The sequence below is a fragment of the Lissotriton helveticus genome, chromosome 12 (assembly GCF_964261635.1).
Source record: "Lissotriton helveticus chromosome 12, aLisHel1.1, whole genome shotgun sequence".
NCBI classification, from domain to species: domain Eukaryota; kingdom Metazoa; phylum Chordata; class Amphibia; order Caudata; family Salamandridae; genus Lissotriton; species Lissotriton helveticus.
Genome location: NC_136073.1, coordinates 656,810,216 through 656,831,784, shown reverse-complemented (window position 1 = coordinate 656,831,784; position 21,569 = coordinate 656,810,216). Strand labels below are relative to the sequence as shown.

The window sequence follows — 21,569 nt, the reverse complement described above, 5'->3', positions numbered from 1 at the left end:
AAAAGGAGGGTGACGTCTGGCCTCTGACAGCAGGAATATTAAGAGAGGAGAAAACATACTGCCTGCTATCGTGAAATTCCAAGATAGTCACGAAAAGCAATCTCATGCACTGCACAAGCTCTTTCCCATGATGCACCTCTCCTGCACTCTGTCGATGCAAATGAGCAAGCAGAGAGTTCAGGAATAAAACACCTAAGCTCATGTCCCCAAAAAACAGCAGCAGACAACTCGCAGATATATTCACCAATTTCTAATGCTTTTCTTTTAAACACACGATAAACAGCCTCACCTGTGGTAAGGCTTAAAAAAATTGAATAAACTCGTAAATGTTCCTCTCCACGGAAATCTTTAGTAAAAGGCGAAAGATTTTTTCGTTTTGAAGAGAAACCAGAGTAAGTTAGAATATGGCTCTCTGGGGGTAAGTGGCACCACATCAAAGACCCCGTCATTGCGAGGGTGAGGACCTGAGAGGTATTTTTAGGCTCTAAGAAAGAGGACAAGAACCAGGCCAGTGAGGGAAGCAGGCCCAATTTTCAGAGTCTCTGCTCAAAGCACAGAAAATCAAAAAGGTGGACAGTTCCCATGCGTCTGTCTGGAAATATGCAAATTCTTTTCTGTACACACCTCAGCTCATTAGGAGACGTTGCGGCTGCTGGGCAAGGGGAACGGGAAGCGTGCATCAGGCTTTAGGTGAAGTGACACTGTAGGACTTTTGTCCCCCAGCGATTTTACGCTTTCCACACCATCCTTCCAATCGATAGGCTGTGAGCCACCACTGTGCTCTGCACATAGCCATGCACTTTAAGTCCCTTTTTCGCATGTACTTTCATTAAACCTGAATATAGAAGTATATATCTGTCTAGGCTAGAGGCACATGAAACAGGACTGGCGTGCCGCTTCAAGTGTACCTGAGAGGAATCTGACTCAGGATTGGCCACCCTCTCAGGGCACCGACTCAGGATTGGCCAACCTCTATGGGGCACCTCTAACGGGCACAAATAATGGGCAAGCCCTATGAAAAGCACAGCGTGAGTCTAGGTGCCACCTTGAAAAAGGAGGGCGACGTCTGGCCTCTGACAGCAGGAATATTAAGAGAGGAGAAAACATACTGCCTGCTATCGTGAAATTCCAAGATAGTCACGAAAAGCAATCTCATGCACTGTACAAGCTCTTTCCCATGATGCACCTCTCCTGCACTCTGTCTATGCAAATGAGCAAGCAGAGAGTTCAGGAATAAAACACCTAAGCTCATGTCCCCAAAAAACAGCAGCAGACAACTGGCAGATATTCCCCAATTTCTAATGCTTTTCTTTTAAACACACGATAAACAGCCTCACCTGTGGTAAGGCTTAAAAAAATTGAATAAACTCGTAAATGTTCCTCTCCACGGAAATCTTTAGTAAAAGGCAAAAGATTTTTTCGTTTTGAAGAGAAACCAGAGTAAGTTAGAATATGGCTCTCGGGGGGTAAGTGGCACCACATCAAAGACCCCGTCATTGCAAGGGTGAGGACCTGAGAGGTATTTTCAAAATCTAAGAAAGAGGACAAGAACCAGGCCGGTGAGGGACGCAGGCCCAAATTTCAGAGTCTCTGCTCAAAGCACAGAAAATCAAAAAGGTGGACAGTTCCCATGCGTCTGTCTGGGAATATGCAAATTCTTTTCTGTACACACCTCAGCTCATTAGGAGGCGTTGCGGCTGCTGGGCAAGGGGAACGGGAAGCGTGCATCAGGCTTTAGGTGAAGTGGCACTGTAGGACTTTTGTCCCCCAGCGATTTTACGCTTTCCACACCATCCTTCCAATCGTTAGGCTGTGAGCCACCACTGTGCTCTGCACATAGCCATGCACTTTAAGTCCCTTTTTCGCACGTACTTTCATTAAACCTGAATATAGAAGTATATATCTGTCTAGGCTAGAGGCACATGAAACAGGACTGGCGTGCCGCTTCAAGTGTACCTGAGAGGAATCTGACTCAGGATTGGCCACCCTCTCAGGGCACCGACTCAGGATTGGCCAACCTCTATGGGGCACCTCTAACGGGGACAAATAACGGGCAAGCCCTATGAAAAGCACAGCGTGAGTCTAGGTGCCACCTTGAAAAAGGAGGGCGACGTCTGGCCTCTGACAGCAGGAATATTAAGAGAGGAGAAAACATACTGCCTGCTATCGTGAAATTCCAAGATAGTCACGAAAAGCAATCTCATGCACTGTACAAGCTCTTTCCCATGATGCACCTCTCCTGCACTCTGTCTATGCAAATGAGCAAGCAGAGAGTTCAGGAATAAAACACCTAAGCTCATGTACCCAAAAAACAGCAGCAGACAACTGGCAGATATTCCCCAATTTCTAATGCTTTTCTTTTAAACACACGATAAACAGCCTCACCTGTGGTAAGGCTTAAAAAAATTGAATAAACTCGTAAATGTTCCTCTCCACGGAAATCTTTAGTAAAAGGCGAAAGATTTTTTCGTTTTGAAGAGAAACCAGAGTAAGTTAGAATATGGCTCTCTGGGGGTAAGTGGCACCACATCAAAGACCCCGTCATTGCGAGGGTGAGGACCTGAGAGGTATTTTTAGGCTCTAAGAAAGAGGACAAGAACCAGGCCAGTGAGGGAAGCAGGCCCAATTTTCAGAGTCTCTGCTCAAAGCACAGAAAATCAAAAAGGTGGACAGTTCCCATGCGTCTGTCTGGAAATATGCAAATTCTTTTCTGTACACACCTCAGCTCATTAGGAGACGTTGCGGCTGCTGGGCAAGGGGAACGGGACGCGTGCATCAGGCTTTAGGTGAAGTGACACTGTAGGACTTTTGTCCCCCAGCGATTTTACGCTTTCCACACCATCCTTCCAATCGATAGGCTGTGAGCCACCACTGTGCTCTGCACATAGCCATGCACTTTAAGTCCCTTTTTCGCACGTACTTTCATTAAACCTGAATATAGAAGTATATATCTGTCTAGGCTAGAGGCACATGAAACAGGACTGGCGTGCCGCTTCAAGTGTACCTGAGAGGAATCTGACTCAGGATTGGCCACCCTCTCAGGGCACCGACTAAGGATTTGCCAACCTCTATGGGGCACCTCTAACGGGCACAAATAATGGGCAAGCCCTATGAAAAGCACAGCGTGAGTCTAGGTGCCACCTTGAAAAAGGAGGGCGACGTCTGGCCTCTGACAGCAGGAATATTAAGAGAGGAGAAAACATACTGCCTGCTATCGTGAAATTCCAAGATAGTCACGAAAAGCAATCTCATGCACTGTACAAGCTCTTTCCCATGATGCACCTCTCCTGCACTCTGTCTATGCAAATGAGCAAGCAGAGAGTTCAGGAATAAAACACCTAAGCTCATGTCCCCAAAAAACAGCAGCAGACAACTGGCAGATATTCCCCAATTTCTAATGCTTTTCTTTTAAACACACGATAAACATCCTCACCTGTGGTAAGGCTTAAAAAAATTGAATAAACTAGTAAATGTTCCTCTCCACGGAAATCTTTAGTAAAAGGCGAAAGATTTTTTCGTTTTGAAGAGAAACCAGAGTAAGTTAGAATATGGCTCTCGGGGGGTAAGTGGCACCACATCAAAGACCCCGTCATTGCAAGGGTGAGGACCTGAGAGGTATTTTCAAAATCTAAGAAAGAGGACAAGAACCAGGCCGGTGAGGGAAGCAGGCCCAAATTTCAGAGTCTCTGCTCAAAGCACAGAAAATCAAAAAGGTGGACAGTTCCCATGCGTCTGTCTGGGAATATGCAAATTCTTTTCTGTACACACCTCAGCTCATTAGGAGGCGTTGCGGCTGCTGGGCAAGGGGAACGGGAAGCGTGCATCAGGCTTTAGGTGAAGTGGCACTGTAGGACTTTTGTCCCCCAGCGATTTTACGCTTTCCACACCATCCTTCCAATCGTTAGGCTGTGAGCCACCACTGTGCTCTGCACATAGCCATGCACTTTAAGTCCCTTTTTCGCACGTACTTTCATTAAACCTGAATATAGAAGTATATATCTGTCTAGGCTAGAGGCACATGAAACAGGACTGGCGTGCCGCTTCAAGTGTACCTGAGAGGAATCTGACTCAGGATTGGCCACCCTCTCAGGGCACCGACTCAGGATTGGCCAACCTCTATGGGGCACCTCTAACGGGCACAAATAATGGGCAAGCCCTATGAAAAGCACAGCGTGAGTCTAGGTGCCACCTTGAAAAAGGAGGGCGACGTCTGGCCTCTGACAGCAGGAATATTAAGAGAGGAGAAAACATACTGCCTGCTATCGTGAAATTCCAAGATAGTCACGAAAAGCAATCTCATGCACTGCACAAGCTCTTTCCCATGATGCACCTCTCCTGCACTCTGTCTATGCAAATGAGCAAGCAGAGAGTTCAGGAATAAAACACCTAAGCTCATGTCCCCAAAAAACAGCAGCAGACAACTCGCAGATATTCCCCAATTTCAAATGCTTTTCTTTTAAACACACGATAAACAGCCTCACCTGTGGTAAGGCTTAAAAAAATTGAATAAACTCGTAAATGTTCCTCTCCACGGAAATCTTTAGTAAAAGGCGAAAGATTTTTTTCGTTTTGAAGAGAAACCAGAGTAAGTTAGAATATGGCTCTCTGGGGGTAAGTGGCACCACATCAAAGACCCCGTCATTGCGATGGTGAGGACCTGAGAGGTATTTTCAGGCTCTAAGAAAGAGGACAAGAACCAGGCCGGTGAGGGAAGCAGGCCCAAATTTCAGAGTCTCTGCTCAAAGCACAGAAAATCAAAAAGGTGGACAGTTCCCATGCGTCTGTCTGGGAATATGCAAATTCTTTTCTGTACACACCTCAGCTCATTAGGAGGCGTTGCGGCTGCTGGGCAAGGGGAACGGGAAGCGTGCATCAGGCTTTAGGTGAAGTGACACTGTAGGACTTTTGTCCTCCAGCGATTTTACGCTTTCCACACCATCCTTCCAATCGATAGGCTGTGAGCCACCACTGTGCTCTGCACATAGCCATGCACTTTAAGTCCCTTTTTCGCACGTACTTTCATTAAACCTGAATATAGAAGTATATATCTGTCTAGGCTAGAGGCACATGAAACAGGACTGGCGTGCCGCTTCAAGTGTACCTGAGAGGAGTCTGACTCAGGATTGGCCACCCTCTCAGGGCACCGACTCAGGATTGGCCAACCTCTATGGGGCACCTCTAACGGGCACAAATAATGGGCAAGCCCTATGAAAAGCACAGCGTGAGTCTAGGTGCCACCTTGAAAAAGGAGGGTGACGTCTGGCCTCTGACAGCAGGAATATTAAGAGCGGAGAAAACATACTGCCTGCTATCGTGAAATTTCAAGATAGTCACGAAAAGCAATCTCATGCACTGCACAAGCTCTTTCCCATGATGCACCTCTCCTGCACTCTGTCTATGCAAATGAGCAAGCAGAGAGTTCAGGAATAAAACACCTAAGCTCATGTCCCCAAAAAACAGCAGCAGACAACTGGCAGATATTCCCCAATTTCTAATGCTTTTCTTTTAAACACACGATAAACATCCTCACCTGTGGTAAGGCTTAAAAAAATTGAATAAACTAGTAAATGTTCCTCTCCACGGAAATCTTTAGTAAAAGGCGAAAGATTTTTTCGTTTTGAAGAGAAACCAGAGTAAGTTAGAATATGGCTCTCGGGGGGTAAGTGGCACCACATCAAAGACCCCGTCATTGCAAGGGTGAGGACCTGAGAGGTATTTTCAAAATCTAAGAAAGAGGACAAGAACCAGGCCGGTGAGGGAAGCAGGCCCAAATTTCAGAGTCTCTGCTCAAAGCACAGAAAATCAAAAAGGTGGACAGTTCCCATGCGTCTGTCTGGGAATATGCAAATTCTTTTCTGTACACACCTCAGCTCATTAGGAGGCGTTGCGGCTGCTGGGCAAGGGGAACGGGAAGCGTGCATCAGGCTTTAGGTGAAGTGGCACTGTAGGACTTTTGTCCCCCAGCGATTTTACGCTTTCCACACCATCCTTCCAATCGTTAGGCTGTGAGCCACCACTGTGCTCTGCACATAGCCATGCACTTTAAGTCCCTTTTTCGCACGTACTTTCATTAAACCTGAATATAGAAGTATATATCTGTCTAGGCTAGAGGCACATGAAACAGGACTGGCGTGCCGCTTCAAGTGTACCTGAGAGGAATCTGACTCAGGATTGGCCACCCTCTCAGGGCACCGACTCAGGATTGGCCAACCTCTATGGGGCACCTCTAACGGGCACAAATAATGGGCAAGCCCTATGAAAAGCACAGCGTGAGTCTAGGTGCCACCTTGAAAAAGGAGGGTGACGTCTGGCCTCTGACAGCAGGAATATTAAGAGAGGAGAAAACATACTGCCTGCTATCGTGAAATTCCAAGATAGTCACGAAAAGCAATCTCATGCACTGCACAAGCTCTTTCCCATGATGCACCTCTCCTGCACTCTGTCTATGCAAATGAGCAAGCAGAGAGTTCAGGAATAAAACACCTAAGCTCATGTCCCCAAAAAACAGCAGCAGACAACTCGCAGATATTCCCCAATTTCAAATGCTTTTCTTTTAAACACACGATAAACAGCCTCACCTGTGGTAAGGCTTAAAAAAATTGAATAAACTCGTAAATGTTCCTCTCCACGGAAATCTTTAGTAAAAGGCGAAAGATTTTTTTCGTTTTGAAGAGAAACCAGAGTAAGTTAGAATATGGCTCTCTGGGGGTAAGTGGCACCACATCAAAGACCCCGTCATTGCGATGGTGAGGACCTGAGAGGTATTTTCAGGCTCTAAGAAAGAGGACAAGAACCAGGCCGGTGAGGGAAGCAGGCCCAAATTTCAGAGTCTCTGCTCAAAGCACAGAAAATCAAAAAGGTGGACAGTTCCCATGCGTCTGTCTGGGAATATGCAAATTCTTTTCTGTACACACCTCAGCTCATTAGGAGGCGTTGCGGCTGCTGGGCAAGGGGAACGGGAAGCGTGCATCAGGCTTTAGGTGAAGTGACACTGTAGGACTTTTGTCCTCCAGCGATTTTACGCTTTCCACACCATCCTTCCAATCGATAGGCTGTGAGCCACCACTGTGCTCTGCACATAGCCATGCACTTTAAGTCCCTTTTTCGCACGTACTTTCATTAAACCTGAATATAGAAGTATATATCTGTCTAGGCTAGAGGCACATGAAACAGGACTGGCGTGCCGCTTCAAGTGTACCTGAGAGGAGTCTGACTCAGGATTGGCCACCCTCTCAGGGCACCGACTCAGGATTGGCCAACCTCTATGGGGCACCTCTAACGGGCACAAATAATGGGCAAGCCCTATGAAAAGCACAGCGTGAGTCTAGGTGCCACCTTGAAAAAGGAGGGTGACGTCTGGCCTCTGACAGCAGGAATATTAAGAGCGGAGAAAACATACTGCCTGCTATCGTGAAATTTCAAGATAGTCACGAAAAGCAATCTCATGCACTGCACAAGCTCTTTCCCATGATGCACCTCTCCTGCACTCTGTCTATGCAAATGAGCAAGCAGAGAGTTCAGGAATAAAACACCTAAGCTCATGTCCCCAAAAAACAGCAGCAGACAGCTCGCAGATATTCCCCAATTTCTAATGCTTTTCTTTTAAACACACGATAAACAGCCTCACCTGTGGTAAGGCTTAAAAAAATTGAATAAACTCGTAAATGTTCCTTTCCACGGAAATCTTTAGTAAAAGGCGAAAGATTTTTTCGTTTTGAAGAGAAACCAGAGTAAGATAGAATATGGCTCTCTGGGGGTACGTGGCACCACATCAAAGACCCCGTCATTGCGAGGGTGAGGACCTGAGAGGTATTTTCAAAATCTAAGAAAGAGGACAAGGACCAGGCCGGTGAGGGAAGCAGGCCCAAATTTCAGAGTCTCTGCTCAAAGCACAGAAAATCAAAAAGGTGGACAGTTCCCATGCGTCTGTCTGGGAATATGCAAATTCCTTTCTGTACACACCTCAGCTCATTAGGAGGCATTGCGGCTGCTGGGCAAGGGGAACGGGAAGCGTGCATCAGGCTTTAGGTGAAGTGGCCCTGTAGGACTTTTGTCCCCCAGCGATTTTACGCTTTCCACACCATCCTTCCAATCGTTAGGCTGTGAGCCACCACTGTGCTCTGCACATAGCCATGCACTTTAAGTCCCTTTTTCGCACATACTTTCATTAAACCTGAATATAGAAGTATATATCTGTCTAGGCTAGAGGCACATGAAACAGGACTGGCGTGCCGCTTCAAGTGTACCTGAGAGGAATCTGACTCAGGATTGGCCACCCTCTCAGGGCACCGACTCAGGATTGGCCAACCTCTATGGGGCACCTCTAACGTGCACAAATAACGGGCAAGCCCTATGAAAAGCACAGCGGGAGTCTAGGTGCCACCTTGAAAAAGGAGGGTGACGTCTGGCCTCTGACAGCAGGAATATTAAGAGAGGAGAAAACATACTGCCTGCTATCGTGAAATTCCAAGATAGTCACGAAAAGCAATCTCATGCACTGCACAAGCTCTTTCCCATGATGCACCTCTCCTGCACTCTGTCGATGCAAATGAGCAAGCAGAGAGTTCAGGAATAAAACACCTAAGCTCATGTCCCCAAAAAACAGCAGCAGACAACTCGCAGATATATTCACCAATTTCTAATGCTTTTCTTTTAAACACACGATAAACAGCCTCACCTGTGGTAAGGCTTAAAAAAATTGAATAAACTCGTAAATGTTCCTCTCCACGGAAATCTTTAGTAAAAGGCGAAAGATTTTTTCGTTTTGAAGAGAAACCAGAGTAAGTTAGAATATGGCTCTCTGGGGGTAAGTGGCACCACATCAAAGACCCGTTCATTGCGAGGGTGAGGACCTGAGAGGTATTTTTAGGCTCTAAGAAAGAGGACAAGAACCAGGCCAGTGAGGGAAGCAGGCCCAATTTTCAGAGTCTCTGCTCAAAGCACAGAAAATCAAAAAGGTGGACAGTTCCCATGCGTCTGTCTGGAAATATGCAAATTCTTTTCTGTACACACCTCAGCTCATTAGGAGACGTTGCGGCTGCTGGGCAAGGGGAACGGGAAGCGTGCATCAGGCTTTAGGTGAAGTGACACTGTAGGACTTTTGTCCCCCAGCGATTTTACGCTTTCCACACCATCCTTCCAATCGATAGGCTGTGAGCCACCACTGTGCTCTGCACATAGCCATGCACTTTAAGTCCCTTTTTCGCATGTACTTTCATTAAACCTGAATATAGAAGTATATATCTGTCTAGGCTAGAGGCACATGAAACAGGACTGGCGTGCCGTTTCAAGTGTACCTGAGAGGAATCTGACTCAGGATTGGCCACCCTCTCAGGGCACCGACTCAGGATTGGCCAACCTCTATGGGGCACCTCTAACGGGCACAAATAATGGGCAAGCCCTATGAAAAGCACAGCGTGAGTCTAGGTGCCACCTTGAAAAAGGAGGGCGACGTCTGGCCTCTGACAGCAGGAATATTAAGAGAGGAGAAAACATACTGCCTGCTATCGTGAAATTCCAAGATAGTCACGAAAAGCAATCTCATGCACTGTACAAGCTCTTTCCCATTATGCACCTCTCCTGCACTCTGTCTATGCAAATGAGCAAGCAGAGAGTTCAGGAATAAAACACCTGAGCTCATGTCCCCAAAAAACAGCAGCAGACAACTGGCAGATATTCCCCAATTTCTAATGCTTTTCTTTTAAACACACGATAAACAGCCTCACCTGTGGTAAGGCTTAAAAAAATTGAATAAACTCGTAAATGTTCCTCTCCACGGAAATCTTTAGTAAAAGGCGAAAGATTTTTTCGTTTTGAAGAGAAACCAGAGTAAGTTAGAACATGGCTCTCTGGGGGTAAGTGGCACCACATCAAAGACCCCGTCATTGCGAGGGTGAGGACCTGAGAGGTATTTTTAGGCTCTAAGAAAGAGGACAAGTTCCAGGCCAGTGAGGGAAGCAGGCCCAAATTTCAGAGTCTCTGCTCAAAGCACAGAAAATCAAAAAGGTGGACAGTTCCCATGCGTCTGTCTGGGAATATGCAAATTCTTTTCTGTACACACCTCAGCTCATTAGGAGGCGTTGCGGCTGCTGGGCAAGGGGAACGGGAAGCGTGCATCAGGCTTTAGGTGAAGTGGCACTGTAGGACTTTTGTCCCCCAGCGATTTTACGCTTTCCACACCATCCTTCCAATCGTTAGGCTGTGAGCCACCACTGTGCTCTGCACATAGCCATGCACTTTAAGTCCCTTTTTCGCACGTACTTTCATTAAACCTGAATATAGAAGTATATATCTGTCTAGGCTAGAGGCACATGAAACAGGACTGGCGTGCCGCTTCAAGTGTACCTGAGAGGAATCTGACTCAGGATTGGCCACCCTCTCAGGGCACCGACTCAGGATTGGCCAACCTATATGGGGCACCTCTAACGGGCACAAATAATGGGCAAGCCCTATGAAAAGCACAGCGTGAGTCTAGGTGCCACCTTGAAAAAGGAGGGTGACGTCTGGCCTCTGACAGCAGGAATATTAAGAGAGGAGAAAACATACTGCCTGCTATCGTGAAATTCCAAGATAGTCACGAAAAGCAATCTCATGCACTGCACAAGCTCTTTCCCATGATGCACCTCTCCTGCACTCTGTCTATGCAAATGAGCAAGCAGAGAGTTCAGGAATAAAACACCTAAGCTCATGTCCCCAAAAAACAGCAGCAGACAACTCGCAGATATATTCACCAATTTCTAATGCTTTTCTTTTAAACACACGATAAACAGCCTCACCTGTGGTAAGGCTTAAAAAAATTGAATAAACTCGTAAATTTTCCTCTCCACGGAAATCTTTAGTAAAAGGCGAAAGATTTTTTCGTTTTGAAGAGAAACCAGAGTAAGTTAGAATATGGCTCTCTGGGGGTAAGTGGCACCACATCAAAGACCCCGTCATTGCGAGGGTGAGGACCTGAGAGTTATTTTTAGGCTCTAAGAAAGAGGACAAGAACCAGGCCGGTGAGGGAAGCAGGCCCAATTTTCAGAGTCTCTGCTCAAAGCACAGAAAATCAAAAAGGTGGACAGTTCCCATGAGTCTGTCTGGGAATATGCAAATTCTTTTCTGTACACACCTCAGCTCATTAGGAGGCGTTGCGGCTGCTGGGCAAGGGGACCGGGAAGCGTGCATCAGGCTTTAGGTGAAGTGACACTGTAGGACTTTTGTCCCCCAGCGATTTTATGCTTTCCACACCATCCTTCCAATCGATAGGCTGTGAGCCACCACTGTGCTCTGCACATAGCCATGCACTTTAAGTCCCTTTTTCGCACGTACTTTCATTAAACCTGAATATAGAAGTATATATCTGTCTAGGCTAGAGGCACATGAAACAGGACTGGCGTGCCGCTTCAAGTGTACCTGAGAGGAATCTGACTCAGGATTGGCCACCCTCTCAGGGCACCGACTCAGGATTGGCCAACCTCTATGGGGCACCTCTAACGGGCACAAATAATGGGCAAGCCCTATGAAAAGCACAGCGTGAGTCTAGGTGCCACCTTGAAAAAGGAGGGTGACGTCTGGCCTCTGACAGCAGGAATATTAAGAGAGGAGAAAACATACTGCCTGCTATCGTGAAATTCCAAGATAGTCACGAAAAGCAATCTCATGCACTGCACAAGCTCTTTCCCATGATGCACCTCTCCTGCACTCTGTCTATGCAAATGAGCAAGCAGAGAGTTCAGGAATAAAACACCTAAGCTCATGTCCCCAAAAAACAGCAGCAGACAACTCGCAGATATTCCCCAATTTCTAATGCTTTTCTTTTAAACACACGATAAACAGCCTCACCTGTGGTAAGGCTTAAAAAAATTGAATAAACTCGTAAATGTTCCTCTCCACGGAAATATTTAGTAAAAGGCGAAAGATTTTTTCGTTTTGAAGAGAAACCAGAGTAAGTTAGAATATGGCTCTCTGGGGGTAAGTGGCACCACATCAAAGACCCCGTCATTGCGAGGGTGAGGACCTGAGAGGTATTTTCAAAATCTAAGAAAGAGGACAAGAACCAGGCCGGTGAGGGAAGCAGGCCCAAATTTCAGAGTCTCTGCTCAAAGCACAGAAAATCAAAAAGGTGGACAGTTCCCATGCGTCTGTCTGGAAATATGCAAATTCTTTTCTGTACACACCTCAGCTCATTAGGAGGCGTTGCGGCTGCTGGGCAAGGGGAACGGGAAGCGTGCATCAGGCTTTAGGTGAAGTGACACTGTAGGACTTTTGTCCCCCAGCGATTTTACGCTTTCCACACCATCCTTCCAATCGATAGGCTGTGAGCCACCACTGTGCTCTGCACATAGCCATGCACTTTAAGTCCCTTTTTCGCACGTACTTTCATTAAACCTGAATATAGAAGTATATATCTGTCTAGGCTAGAGGCACATGAAACAGGACTGGCGTGCCGCTTCAAGTGTACCTGAGAGGAATCTGACTCAGGATTGGCCACCCTCTCAGGGCACCGACTCAGGATTGGCCAACCTCTATGGGGCACCTCTAACGGGCACAAATAATGGGCAAGCCCTATGAAAAGCACAGCGTGAGTCTAGGTGCCACCTTGAAAAAGGAGGGCGACGTCTGGCCTCTGACAGCAGGAATATTAAGAGAGGAGAAAACATACTGCCTGCTATCGTGAAATTCCAAGATAGTCACGAAAAGCAATCTCATGCACTGTACAAGCTCTTTCCCATGATGCACCTCTCCTGCACTCTGTCTATGCAAATGAACAAGCAGAGAGTTCAGGAATAAAACACCTAAGCTCATGTCCCCAAAAAACAGCAGCAGACAACTGGCAGATATTCCCCAATTTCTAATGCTTTTCTTTTAAACACACGATAAACAGCCTCACCTGTGGTAAGGCTTAAAAAAATTGAATAAACTCGTTAATGTTCCTCTCCACGGAAATCTTTAGTAAAAGGCGAAAGATTTTTTCGTTTTGAAGAGAAACCAGAGTAAGTTAGAATATGGCTCTCTGGGGGTAAGTGGCACCACATCAAAGACCCCGTCATTGCGAGGGTGAGGACCTGAGAGGTATTTTCAAAATCTAAGAAAGAGGACAAGAACCAGGCCGGTGAGGGAAGCAGGCCCAAATTTCAGAGTCTCTGCTCAAAGCACAGAAAATCAAAAAGGTGGACAGTTCCCATGCGTCTGTCTGGGAATATGCAAATTCTTTTCTGTACACACCTCAGCTCATTAGGAGGCGTTGCGGCTGCTGGGCAAGGGGAACGGGAAGCGTGCATCAGGCTTTAGGTGAAGTGGCACTGTAGGACTTTTGTCCCCCAGCGATTTTACGCTTTCCACACCATCCTTCCAATCGTTAGGCTGTGAGCCACCACTGTGCTCTGCACATAGCCATGCACTTTAAGTCCCTTTTTCGCACGTACTTTCATTAAACCTGAATATAGAAGTATGTATCTGTCTAGGCCAGAGGCACATGAAACAGGACTGGCGTGCTTTCAAGTGTACCTGAGAGGAATCTGACTCAGGATTGGCCACCCTCTCAGGGCACCGACTCAGGATTGGCCAACCTCTAACGGGCACAAATAACGGGCAAGCCCTATGAAAAGCACAGCGTGAGTCTAGGTGCCACCTTGAAAAAGGAGGGTGACGTCTGGCCTCTGACAGCAGGAATATTAAGAGAGGAGAAAACATACTGCCTGCTATCGTGAAATTCCAAGATAGTCACCAAAAGCAATCTCATGCACTGCACAAGCTCTTTCCCATGATGCACCTCTCCTGCACTCTGTCTATGCAAATGAGCAAGCAGAGAGTTCAGGAATAAAACACCTAAGCTCATGTCCCCAAAAAACAGCAGCAGACAACTCGCAGATATTCCCCAATTTCTAATGCTTTTCTTTTAAACAAACGATAAACAGCCTCACCTGTGGTAAGGCTTAAAAACAATTGAATAAACTCGTAAATGTTCCCCTCCACAGAAATCTTTAGTAAAAGGCGAAAGATTTTTTCGTTTTGAAGAGAAACCAGAGTAAGTTAGAATATGGCTCTCTGGGGGTAAGTGGCACCACATCAAAGACCCCGTCATGTTTTTTTTTTTTGTTTTTGTTTTTTTTGGTGTATTTGTATAGCGCAATGACTGTCAGCCATCGGGTATCCTGGCGCTTCGACTTGGATGATACAAACACAGTATTTAGGCAGTTGCGCAGCTTACAGAGAGAATTTACAAAGTTTTTGGAAACAGATACGTTTTCAGGGCCTTCTTAAAAGGAATAAAATCATCCATGCTGCGCAAGGAATTCCACAGTCTCGCCGCGGTAAACCTAAATGATCGGCCTCCCATCCTGGTCCTCAAAATCTTGGGAACTACCACCAGACGGGCTGAGGCCGAGCGGAGAGATCTAGACGGTACATACCAGGAAAACAAATCCTGCAAAGAGGAAGGGCCCTGGCCGTAAAGGGCCTTATGTACCAGGCAAAGGGCTTTAAAATCAATCCTCTGGGGGATTGGCAGCCAGTGGAGATCCCTGAGTGCTTTTGTGGATGAATCAGAGCGTCGGCGCGAGAGGGCTGATTTGGCGGTGAAGTTTTGAACACGTTGCAATTTTCCCACCAGGATCATAGGTGCCCCCAGAAGTAGTGAGTTACAGTAGTCAAGCCTACTTAAGATGATACTCCGCACTACCTCTGGCCTGGTATGTGCGGGAAGCAAGGGTAGTATCTTCCGCAACATCCGCAGCAGTGTCATACAGGTGGCCACTGTTTTGTTTATCGACACGTCTAACTGCAGGCTGGAGTCAAACATCACCCCCAAGTTACGAACTGATTCGGCCGGCAGGCTGGTACCCTGAAAAGACGGAGGCCAAAAGTTCAATAGAAAAGGCCTAGGGGTACGATCCATTGAACAGTGTAGTACCTCAGTTTTGGAGCCGTTGAATTGTAAAGAATGAAGGCTCAGCCATTCCGCCGTGGTGGACATACACTGATGGAAAGTCTCCTGTGACACGGCCTCCTTGCCCTCAAACGAGAAGACAAGTTGGGTGTCATCAGGTAGTTGGTGACTGATATGCCGAATTATTTTTTCAGCTGGATCAGGGGACGGAGGTAGAGATTGAACAGGATCGGACTGATGGCCGATCCCTGGGGCACGCCCTGCCCAACCCTTCTAGTGTTGGATTTAAAAGGAGGCAGGGCCACCATTTGGTGTCTGTTGTCAAGATAAGACACCAGCCAATCAAAAGCCGATCCCGACACCCCTATTTCCTTCAGTCTCCCAATCAGGATCATGTGGTTGACCGTGTCGAACGCGGCCGACATGTCGAGCAATACTAAAAAAGCAGCTCGACCTTGGTCGGCACGCGTCCGCAGGTCATCTAGCACTGTCACCAACGCAGACTCCGTCCCATGGGCGGGTCTAAAGCCAAATTGGGCCACGTCCAAGCAGGCGTTAGTCTCCATAAAACTGGAAAGATGTTTAGTAACCAGTTTCTCCAGAATTTTAATTGGGAATGGGAGCTACGAGATGGGTCTGTAGTTTGCTGGACAGGTAGGATCCAAAGTGTCCTTTTTCAGGAGAAGGGAGACCACCGCCAGCTTCCAACAGTCCGGAACCCGTGCAGACTCGAGGGACTGACAGCAGATAGAAAACAGGGGGGAAGAGCTCTTCCCGGAATAGTTTCCAAAATTTAGGTGGGTGGGGGTCAAATGGCGAGCCCGAGGATACCCCGTCTGCCAGTACACAGAAATCTTCAAAGGACGGGGGGGAAAACTATTCAATTGCGCCAGACTGGCATCTTTCTCAGAAGTAGACGTAGAGGTACGATGGCCCGAGATGTGAGGGGCAGAACCTGGCAATGTAGCAAGGTTGTTCAAAATCGTTGTAATCTTATCCTCAAAGGCCTGTGCCAATGAGTCACATAAAGTTTGAGAGGCAGGAATGTTCTTTACAGTACAAGCGGGAGATGCCAAATCTTTGACGATCTTAAATAGGGCCTGGGACTTATTCACCGCTGACAGCAATGATTCCTCCAGAAAGCTAGCCTTGGCCTGTTTGATCTGGGCTTTATAAGTCGCCAGTGCCTGTTTAAAAAGGGCTCTATCTACCTCGAGGTACTGCTTTCTCCAGTTCCGCTCAGCCCGTTTACACCGAAGTTTGAGCTGATGGAGTTCTTCTGAGAACCACGGCATTGCGTGTTTTGTTCTGACTCTAGTTTTTCGCAGTGGGGCTAGTGAATCCAATGACACTAGGAGTCTCATAGCTCGCGTCTACATTGTCACTCAGAAAGAAGCCGTCTGGAAGCAGAGTGGGGAGAGAAGATTGTTTTAGGAGCTTAGACCATTGTCTGCTCACCTTAGTGGCCCCTGAGCTGCCTTTCTTAGTTAATGAGGTGGGAGGTGAGAGATAGAAATGGACGAGTGCATGATCCGTCCAACACTGAGGAAGAATGTTTCGTATGATCACTTGGCCAACGTCGGCAAAAATAGGATCAAGTGCGTGACCCTTTACATGGGTCGAAGAAAGTACTAACTGCTGTAGCTGAATATTACAGTTAGCTTGGACCAGCTCTTTAAAGGCTGAATCGGTCGAACCGTCCGGCCATAAGTTAAAGTCTCCTAACACTATTAGCCTCGTGTGCGAATTAGAAAGATCATAGATAATATCAATGAGCTCTGTTACAGCGGATAGGGCGCACGCCGGGGTCTATAACACAGCAGATCTGAATAGAGTGCGCCCCCTGACCATTAATTGAGAAGCCCATTAATTCACAGCCTGGGATTGTCTTAATATCAAGCTGGGAAAGATCTATTGTCTCACTATAGATCATCCCTACTCCTCCTCCTCTGGCCCCTACCCGAGGATTATGTCTGATCTTATAGCCCGCCGGGCATGCTAGTCCTAAGTCCACCGTGCTATTAGCATTAGTCCAGGTCTCTGTCATGAAGAGTACGTCTAACTCATGAGACTCAATGAGTAGAGTAATTTCTTCTGAATGTTTACTAAGAGATCTTACATTTAGTAATCCGCAGGACAGAGAATCTCGCTGTCTGCTGATGGGAGAAGGCTGGTGGCTAGGAATATTGCCAGAGTTGAGTCTTAAAAGATCGTCACGAGAATAATTAGGAGCGGAACGGCGCAAAGAAGCAGCCCTACCGGCGCCCGGCACGTCCTGTGCGCGAACGGGCGCAAACGGGCTTACCTCTGGCGCACCTCCGGCGCGCACCCGCTGCGCGCCATCGCTGCGCGCTGACTGCCTGTCCATCTTAAATAACCTTATACGTGGGAGGAGTGTAAGGGAAGCAACTAGTCCCCCAACAAAGATGGCGCCCGTAAAGCGGCAGCCCCAGATGCCCTCTCCCAAGATGGCGGCCTAAAACGCCGCGAGGCGATGAATGTCGGTGCCTAGCTGCCCTGAGTCCTGCAAAGTGCAGGGTGAGCCCAACGATTATAGTGCATGTAAGAACTATTGCTCTAATGTTGCCCCACACAGTCCTGTGAATTGCAGCAAGCGCAAGTATGCAGCGCGATCTAATTAAAATGTAGCGCAGATATACGGCGCAATTAAATGATAAGTATAACGTTTTTTTTAAAATAGTAAGCAACAACAAGCGCGCTGCGGTAAGCAAGTCATTGCGAGGGTGAGGACCTGAGAGGTATTTTCAGGCTCTAAGAAAGAGGGCAAGAACGAGGTCGGTGAGGGAAGCAGGCCCACATTTCAGAGTCACTGCTCAAAGCACAGAAAAGCAAAAAGTTCCCATGCGTCTGTCTGTGAATATGTAAATTCTTTTTTGTACACACCTCAGCTCATTAGGAGGCGTTGGGGCTGCTGGGCAAGGGGAACGGGAAGCGTGCATAAGGCTTTAGGTGAAGTGGCACTGTAGGACTTTCGTCCCCTAGCGATTTTACGCTTTCCCCACCATCCTTCCAATCGATAGGCTGTGAGCCACCACTGTGCTCTGCACATAGCCATGCACTTTAAGTCCCTTTTTAGCATGTACTTTCATTAAACCTGAATATAGAAGTATATATCTGTCTACGCTAGAGGCACATGAAACAGGACTGGCGTGCCGCTTCAAGTGTACCTGAGAGGAATCTGACTCAGGATTGGCCACCGTCTCAGGAATCTGACTCAGGATTGGCCACCCTCTCAGGGCACCTCTAACGGGCAGAAATGACGGGCAAACCCTATGAAAAGCACAGCATGAATCTAGGTGCCACCTTTAAAAAGGAGGGTGACGTCTGGCCTCTGACAACAGGAATATTGGGAGAAGAGAAAACAAACTGCCGACTACCGTGGAGTTTCAAGATAGTCATGAAAAGCAATCTCATGCACTGCACAAGCTCTTTCCCATGATGCACCTCTCCTGCACTCTGTCTATACAAATGAGCAAGCAGAGAGATCAGGAATCAAAGACCTAGGCTCATGTCCCCAAAAAACAGCAGTAGACAACTCCCAGATATTCCCCAATTTCTAGCGCTTTTCTTTTAAACAAACGATAATAAACGATTTTTAAAAAAATTGAATCAACTCGTAAATGTTCCTCTCCACGGAAATCATTAGTAAAAGGCGAAAGATTTTTTTCATTTTGAAGAGAAACCAGACTAAGTTAGAATATGGCTCTCTGGGGATACGTGGCATCACATCAAAGACCCTGTCATTGCGAGGGTGAGGACCGTAGAGGTATTTTCAGGCTCTAAGAAAGAGGGCAAGAACCAGGCCGGTGAGGAAAGCAGGCCCAAATTTCAGAGTCTCTGCTTAAAGCTCAGAAGAGCAAAAAGGTGGACAGTTCCCATGTGTCTGTCTGGGAATATGTAAATTCTTTTTTGTACACACCTCAGCTCATTAGGAGATGTTGGGGCTGCTGAGCAAGGGGAACGGGAAGCGTGAATTAGGCTTTAATTGAAGTGGCACTGTGGGACTTTCATCGCCTAGTGATTTTACGCTTTCCCCACCATCCTTCCAATCGATCGGCTGTGAGCCACCACTGTGCTCTGCACCTTAAGTCCCTTTTTCACATGTACTTTCATTAAACCCGAATATGGAATGATATATCTGTGTAGGCTAGAGATACATAACACATGACTGACATGCCCCTATCGTGAAGTTTCAAGATAGTCAAGAAAAGCAATCTCATGCACTGCACAAGCTCTTTCCCATGATGCACCTCTCCTGCACGTTGTCTATACAAATGAGCAAGCAGAGAGATCATAAATAAAACACCAAGTTCATGTACCCAAACAAAGCTTTAATCAACCCCTTGATATTCCCAAAATTCTAATACTTTTCTTTTAAACAAATGATAAACATCCTCACCTGTGGTAAGGCTTAAAGAAATTGAATAAACTCGTAAATGTTACTCTCCACAGAAATATTTTGCAAAAAGCCAAAGATTTTTGTTTTGAAGAGAAACCAGAGTACGTTACAATATGACTCTCACAGGGCGCCACAAACAAAGACTCTGTACTTGCGAGGGTGAGGACCTGAGAGCCAGTTTCAGGCTCTACATGAGAGAGCAAGAACGAGGCGGATGAGTGAAACTGGCCAAAATTGCAGAGTCTCTGCTCAAAATACAGAAATGCAAAAAGATGGACCATTCAAATGGGTCTGTTTGGGCATGTGTGTTAGAGCTGGGGGTCTCTAGTTGGCAGAGGTAGGTACCTTTGACCAAATAGGGACCCTTGTTTCTAGTCAGGGTAAGGGGGTACACTTCTAAAATAACCTCTGATCACCCCCTTGGTAGCATGGCACGAGTAGACAGGCTTATGTCCGAGGCAGTGTGTAAAGCATTTGTGAACACATACAGTAATACAGTAAAAACACTACAAATGGACACCACATCAGTTTAGAAAAATAAGTAATCTTTACTAGACTTAACACAAGACCAAACGACAAAAATCCACAATACTGTAATCAAAAAATATGCTTTAAAATGGTAGAAAGGGTTCAGTTCAACTTAGATGGTAAATACAACACTTTACTCTCAAAGTACCTTGGATGCGTCATGTTATACAAACAAATGGGTTGCTGGGAAGGTAAGACGTCGGTTCCTTGCTTCGGGGGAGTTGATGCGTCTGTTCCTTACTGCAGCGCAGGGTAGGTGATGGGTCGGTTCCTTACCGGAGTGGAGGTGATGCGTCGGTTTCTTACTGTGATCCGGTGCGATGCGACAAGATGACGCCTCGATGCGATGATCCTGTGCGGTGCAAGACAATGGTGTCTCGATGCGATGCGACAGCGTTGGATGTGATGCGTGCATGCCCGATGGCGGTGCGGCAAACTCTGTAACTTCTGAGCTGCGACAGGCCCTGTAACACTACTCCGGTGATGGGACGGCAACCTTTGCGGCGGAGACTCGCTTCTCCGGTGATGCGACATGCTTCGTCAATGATGCAACAGCGAACAGATGCGGCGGCGGCACGCTTCTTCGGCGATGCAAAGGCAACTGCTGCGGCGGCGAAACGCTTCTCCTCATTGCATCGCGCTTCCAGCTCCCAGCGACTCGCCGTCTCTTCAGAGGGCCCAAACAACAGTAGGCACCTCTCTGCAGGTATAATTCCACAGCAAGGGAATTCAGGGGAGCTGGAGGTGAAGTATTGTAGCCCTGAGACTTCAGGCAGGAGGCAAGCTCAGTTCAAGCCCTTGAAGATTCTTCTTCAAGATTGCAAAAGTACACACAAAGTTCCTTTTCTCCTTTCCTTGGAAAATAAAGTAACCACTGCAGGCCAACCCCTAACAGCACAGCACAGGGGCAGTCTCCTCCTTACAGCTTGTTGGTTCTTCTCCTTGGCAAAGGGTTGTCTTGATTCCCAGAAGTGATCAAAAGTTCTGGGGTCTGGGCCCTAATAGTTATACTACTATTCTATTTGTTCTCTGGAGGCAGAGAGTGTCTGTACCTAGTCCAAAGCAGTTCTGGTCAGTCCTGGAGCACTTTGTTTACAGGACTCCTTCTTTCCTTTGACAGTGTGGGCCAGGGACATCAGACCCACCACAGGAGGTGGAGCCAGCATTGTGGAAGGTGGGCACTGCCCTATTCAGGTCCCAGGTGCCACCCCTCCCCTCACTCTCTATGCAGATAGCTCTATTCAGCCCTGTGCTGACTCACCCTGTCTCCTGGAATCCCCCAGCCTCTGACACTCAAACTCCAGACATGGAATACACAACCTAGCAGAGGCAGGCTTGAATAGGCAAGAAAATATCTACTTTCTAAAAGTGGCATTTTCAAACAAAGAATGTTAAAACCAACTTCACTAAAAGATTATTTTATCATTCTGAGTTCAGGCATACTAAACTCGAGTTTCTACCTAGTTCCCTGAGTCAGTTAGGATTATAAGATGTTATAATCAAACTGCCCATTCTGACTTATGGGGAACAGGTAGCCTTGCAATAGTGAAAAACGAAAATGGCTGTAATTCACTATCAGGACATGCCACACACATCAGGGCATGTCCTACCTTTAACATACAAAGCAACCTGCCATTGGGACTACCTTAGGGGTGACTAATATGTAGAAAAGGGAGGGTTTAGGGGCTGGCAAGTGGGTGCACTTGCCAGTCAACATGGCAGTACCAGACTGCACACACAGGCTCTGCAATG

At 47.0% G+C, this 21,569-nt stretch overlaps 16 non-coding genes across 16 annotated transcripts; all 16 read right to left on the bottom strand.

Annotated features, from left to right (window-relative positions):
- Positions 1-281: 281 nt before the first annotated feature.
- LOC144801220 (U5 spliceosomal RNA) lies at positions 282-396 on the bottom strand. The gene has a single exon (XR_013605076.1). It is a non-coding gene; the product is annotated as a U5 spliceosomal RNA (small nuclear RNA).
- Positions 397-1,329: 933 nt separating this feature from the next.
- Positions 1,330-1,444, bottom strand: LOC144800306 (U5 spliceosomal RNA). Its single transcript, XR_013604217.1, has one exon. It is a non-coding gene; the product is annotated as a U5 spliceosomal RNA (small nuclear RNA).
- Positions 1,445-2,377: 933 nt separating this feature from the next.
- On the bottom strand, positions 2,378-2,492 carry LOC144801219 (U5 spliceosomal RNA). The gene has a single exon (XR_013605075.1). It is a non-coding gene; the product is annotated as a U5 spliceosomal RNA (small nuclear RNA).
- A 933-nt stretch (positions 2,493-3,425) lies between these two features.
- LOC144800886 (U5 spliceosomal RNA) lies at positions 3,426-3,540 on the bottom strand. Its single transcript, XR_013604767.1, has one exon. It is a non-coding gene; the product is annotated as a U5 spliceosomal RNA (small nuclear RNA).
- A 933-nt stretch (positions 3,541-4,473) lies between these two features.
- Positions 4,474-4,589, bottom strand: LOC144800868 (U5 spliceosomal RNA). Its single transcript, XR_013604750.1, has one exon. It is a non-coding gene; the product is annotated as a U5 spliceosomal RNA (small nuclear RNA).
- Positions 4,590-5,522: 933 nt separating this feature from the next.
- Positions 5,523-5,637, bottom strand: LOC144800884 (U5 spliceosomal RNA). Its single transcript, XR_013604765.1, has one exon. It is a non-coding gene; the product is annotated as a U5 spliceosomal RNA (small nuclear RNA).
- A 933-nt stretch (positions 5,638-6,570) lies between these two features.
- On the bottom strand, positions 6,571-6,686 carry LOC144800867 (U5 spliceosomal RNA). Its single transcript, XR_013604749.1, has one exon. It is a non-coding gene; the product is annotated as a U5 spliceosomal RNA (small nuclear RNA).
- A 933-nt stretch (positions 6,687-7,619) lies between these two features.
- LOC144800547 (U5 spliceosomal RNA) lies at positions 7,620-7,734 on the bottom strand. The gene has a single exon (XR_013604442.1). It is a non-coding gene; the product is annotated as a U5 spliceosomal RNA (small nuclear RNA).
- A 935-nt stretch (positions 7,735-8,669) lies between these two features.
- Positions 8,670-8,784, bottom strand: LOC144801218 (U5 spliceosomal RNA). Its single transcript, XR_013605074.1, has one exon. It is a non-coding gene; the product is annotated as a U5 spliceosomal RNA (small nuclear RNA).
- Positions 8,785-9,717: 933 nt separating this feature from the next.
- Positions 9,718-9,832, bottom strand: LOC144801213 (U5 spliceosomal RNA). Its single transcript, XR_013605073.1, has one exon. It is a non-coding gene; the product is annotated as a U5 spliceosomal RNA (small nuclear RNA).
- A 935-nt stretch (positions 9,833-10,767) lies between these two features.
- LOC144800664 (U5 spliceosomal RNA) lies at positions 10,768-10,882 on the bottom strand. Its single transcript, XR_013604553.1, has one exon. It is a non-coding gene; the product is annotated as a U5 spliceosomal RNA (small nuclear RNA).
- Positions 10,883-11,815: 933 nt separating this feature from the next.
- On the bottom strand, positions 11,816-11,930 carry LOC144800681 (U5 spliceosomal RNA). The gene has a single exon (XR_013604570.1). It is a non-coding gene; the product is annotated as a U5 spliceosomal RNA (small nuclear RNA).
- Positions 11,931-12,863: 933 nt separating this feature from the next.
- Positions 12,864-12,978, bottom strand: LOC144800340 (U5 spliceosomal RNA). The gene has a single exon (XR_013604250.1). It is a non-coding gene; the product is annotated as a U5 spliceosomal RNA (small nuclear RNA).
- A 918-nt stretch (positions 12,979-13,896) lies between these two features.
- LOC144800925 (U5 spliceosomal RNA) lies at positions 13,897-14,012 on the bottom strand. Its single transcript, XR_013604804.1, has one exon. It is a non-coding gene; the product is annotated as a U5 spliceosomal RNA (small nuclear RNA).
- Positions 14,013-18,466: 4,454 nt separating this feature from the next.
- On the bottom strand, positions 18,467-18,581 carry LOC144801091 (U5 spliceosomal RNA). Its single transcript, XR_013604967.1, has one exon. It is a non-coding gene; the product is annotated as a U5 spliceosomal RNA (small nuclear RNA).
- Positions 18,582-19,281: 700 nt separating this feature from the next.
- On the bottom strand, positions 19,282-19,394 carry LOC144801097 (U5 spliceosomal RNA). Its single transcript, XR_013604973.1, has one exon. It is a non-coding gene; the product is annotated as a U5 spliceosomal RNA (small nuclear RNA).
- Positions 19,395-21,569: the final 2,175 nt, after the last annotated feature.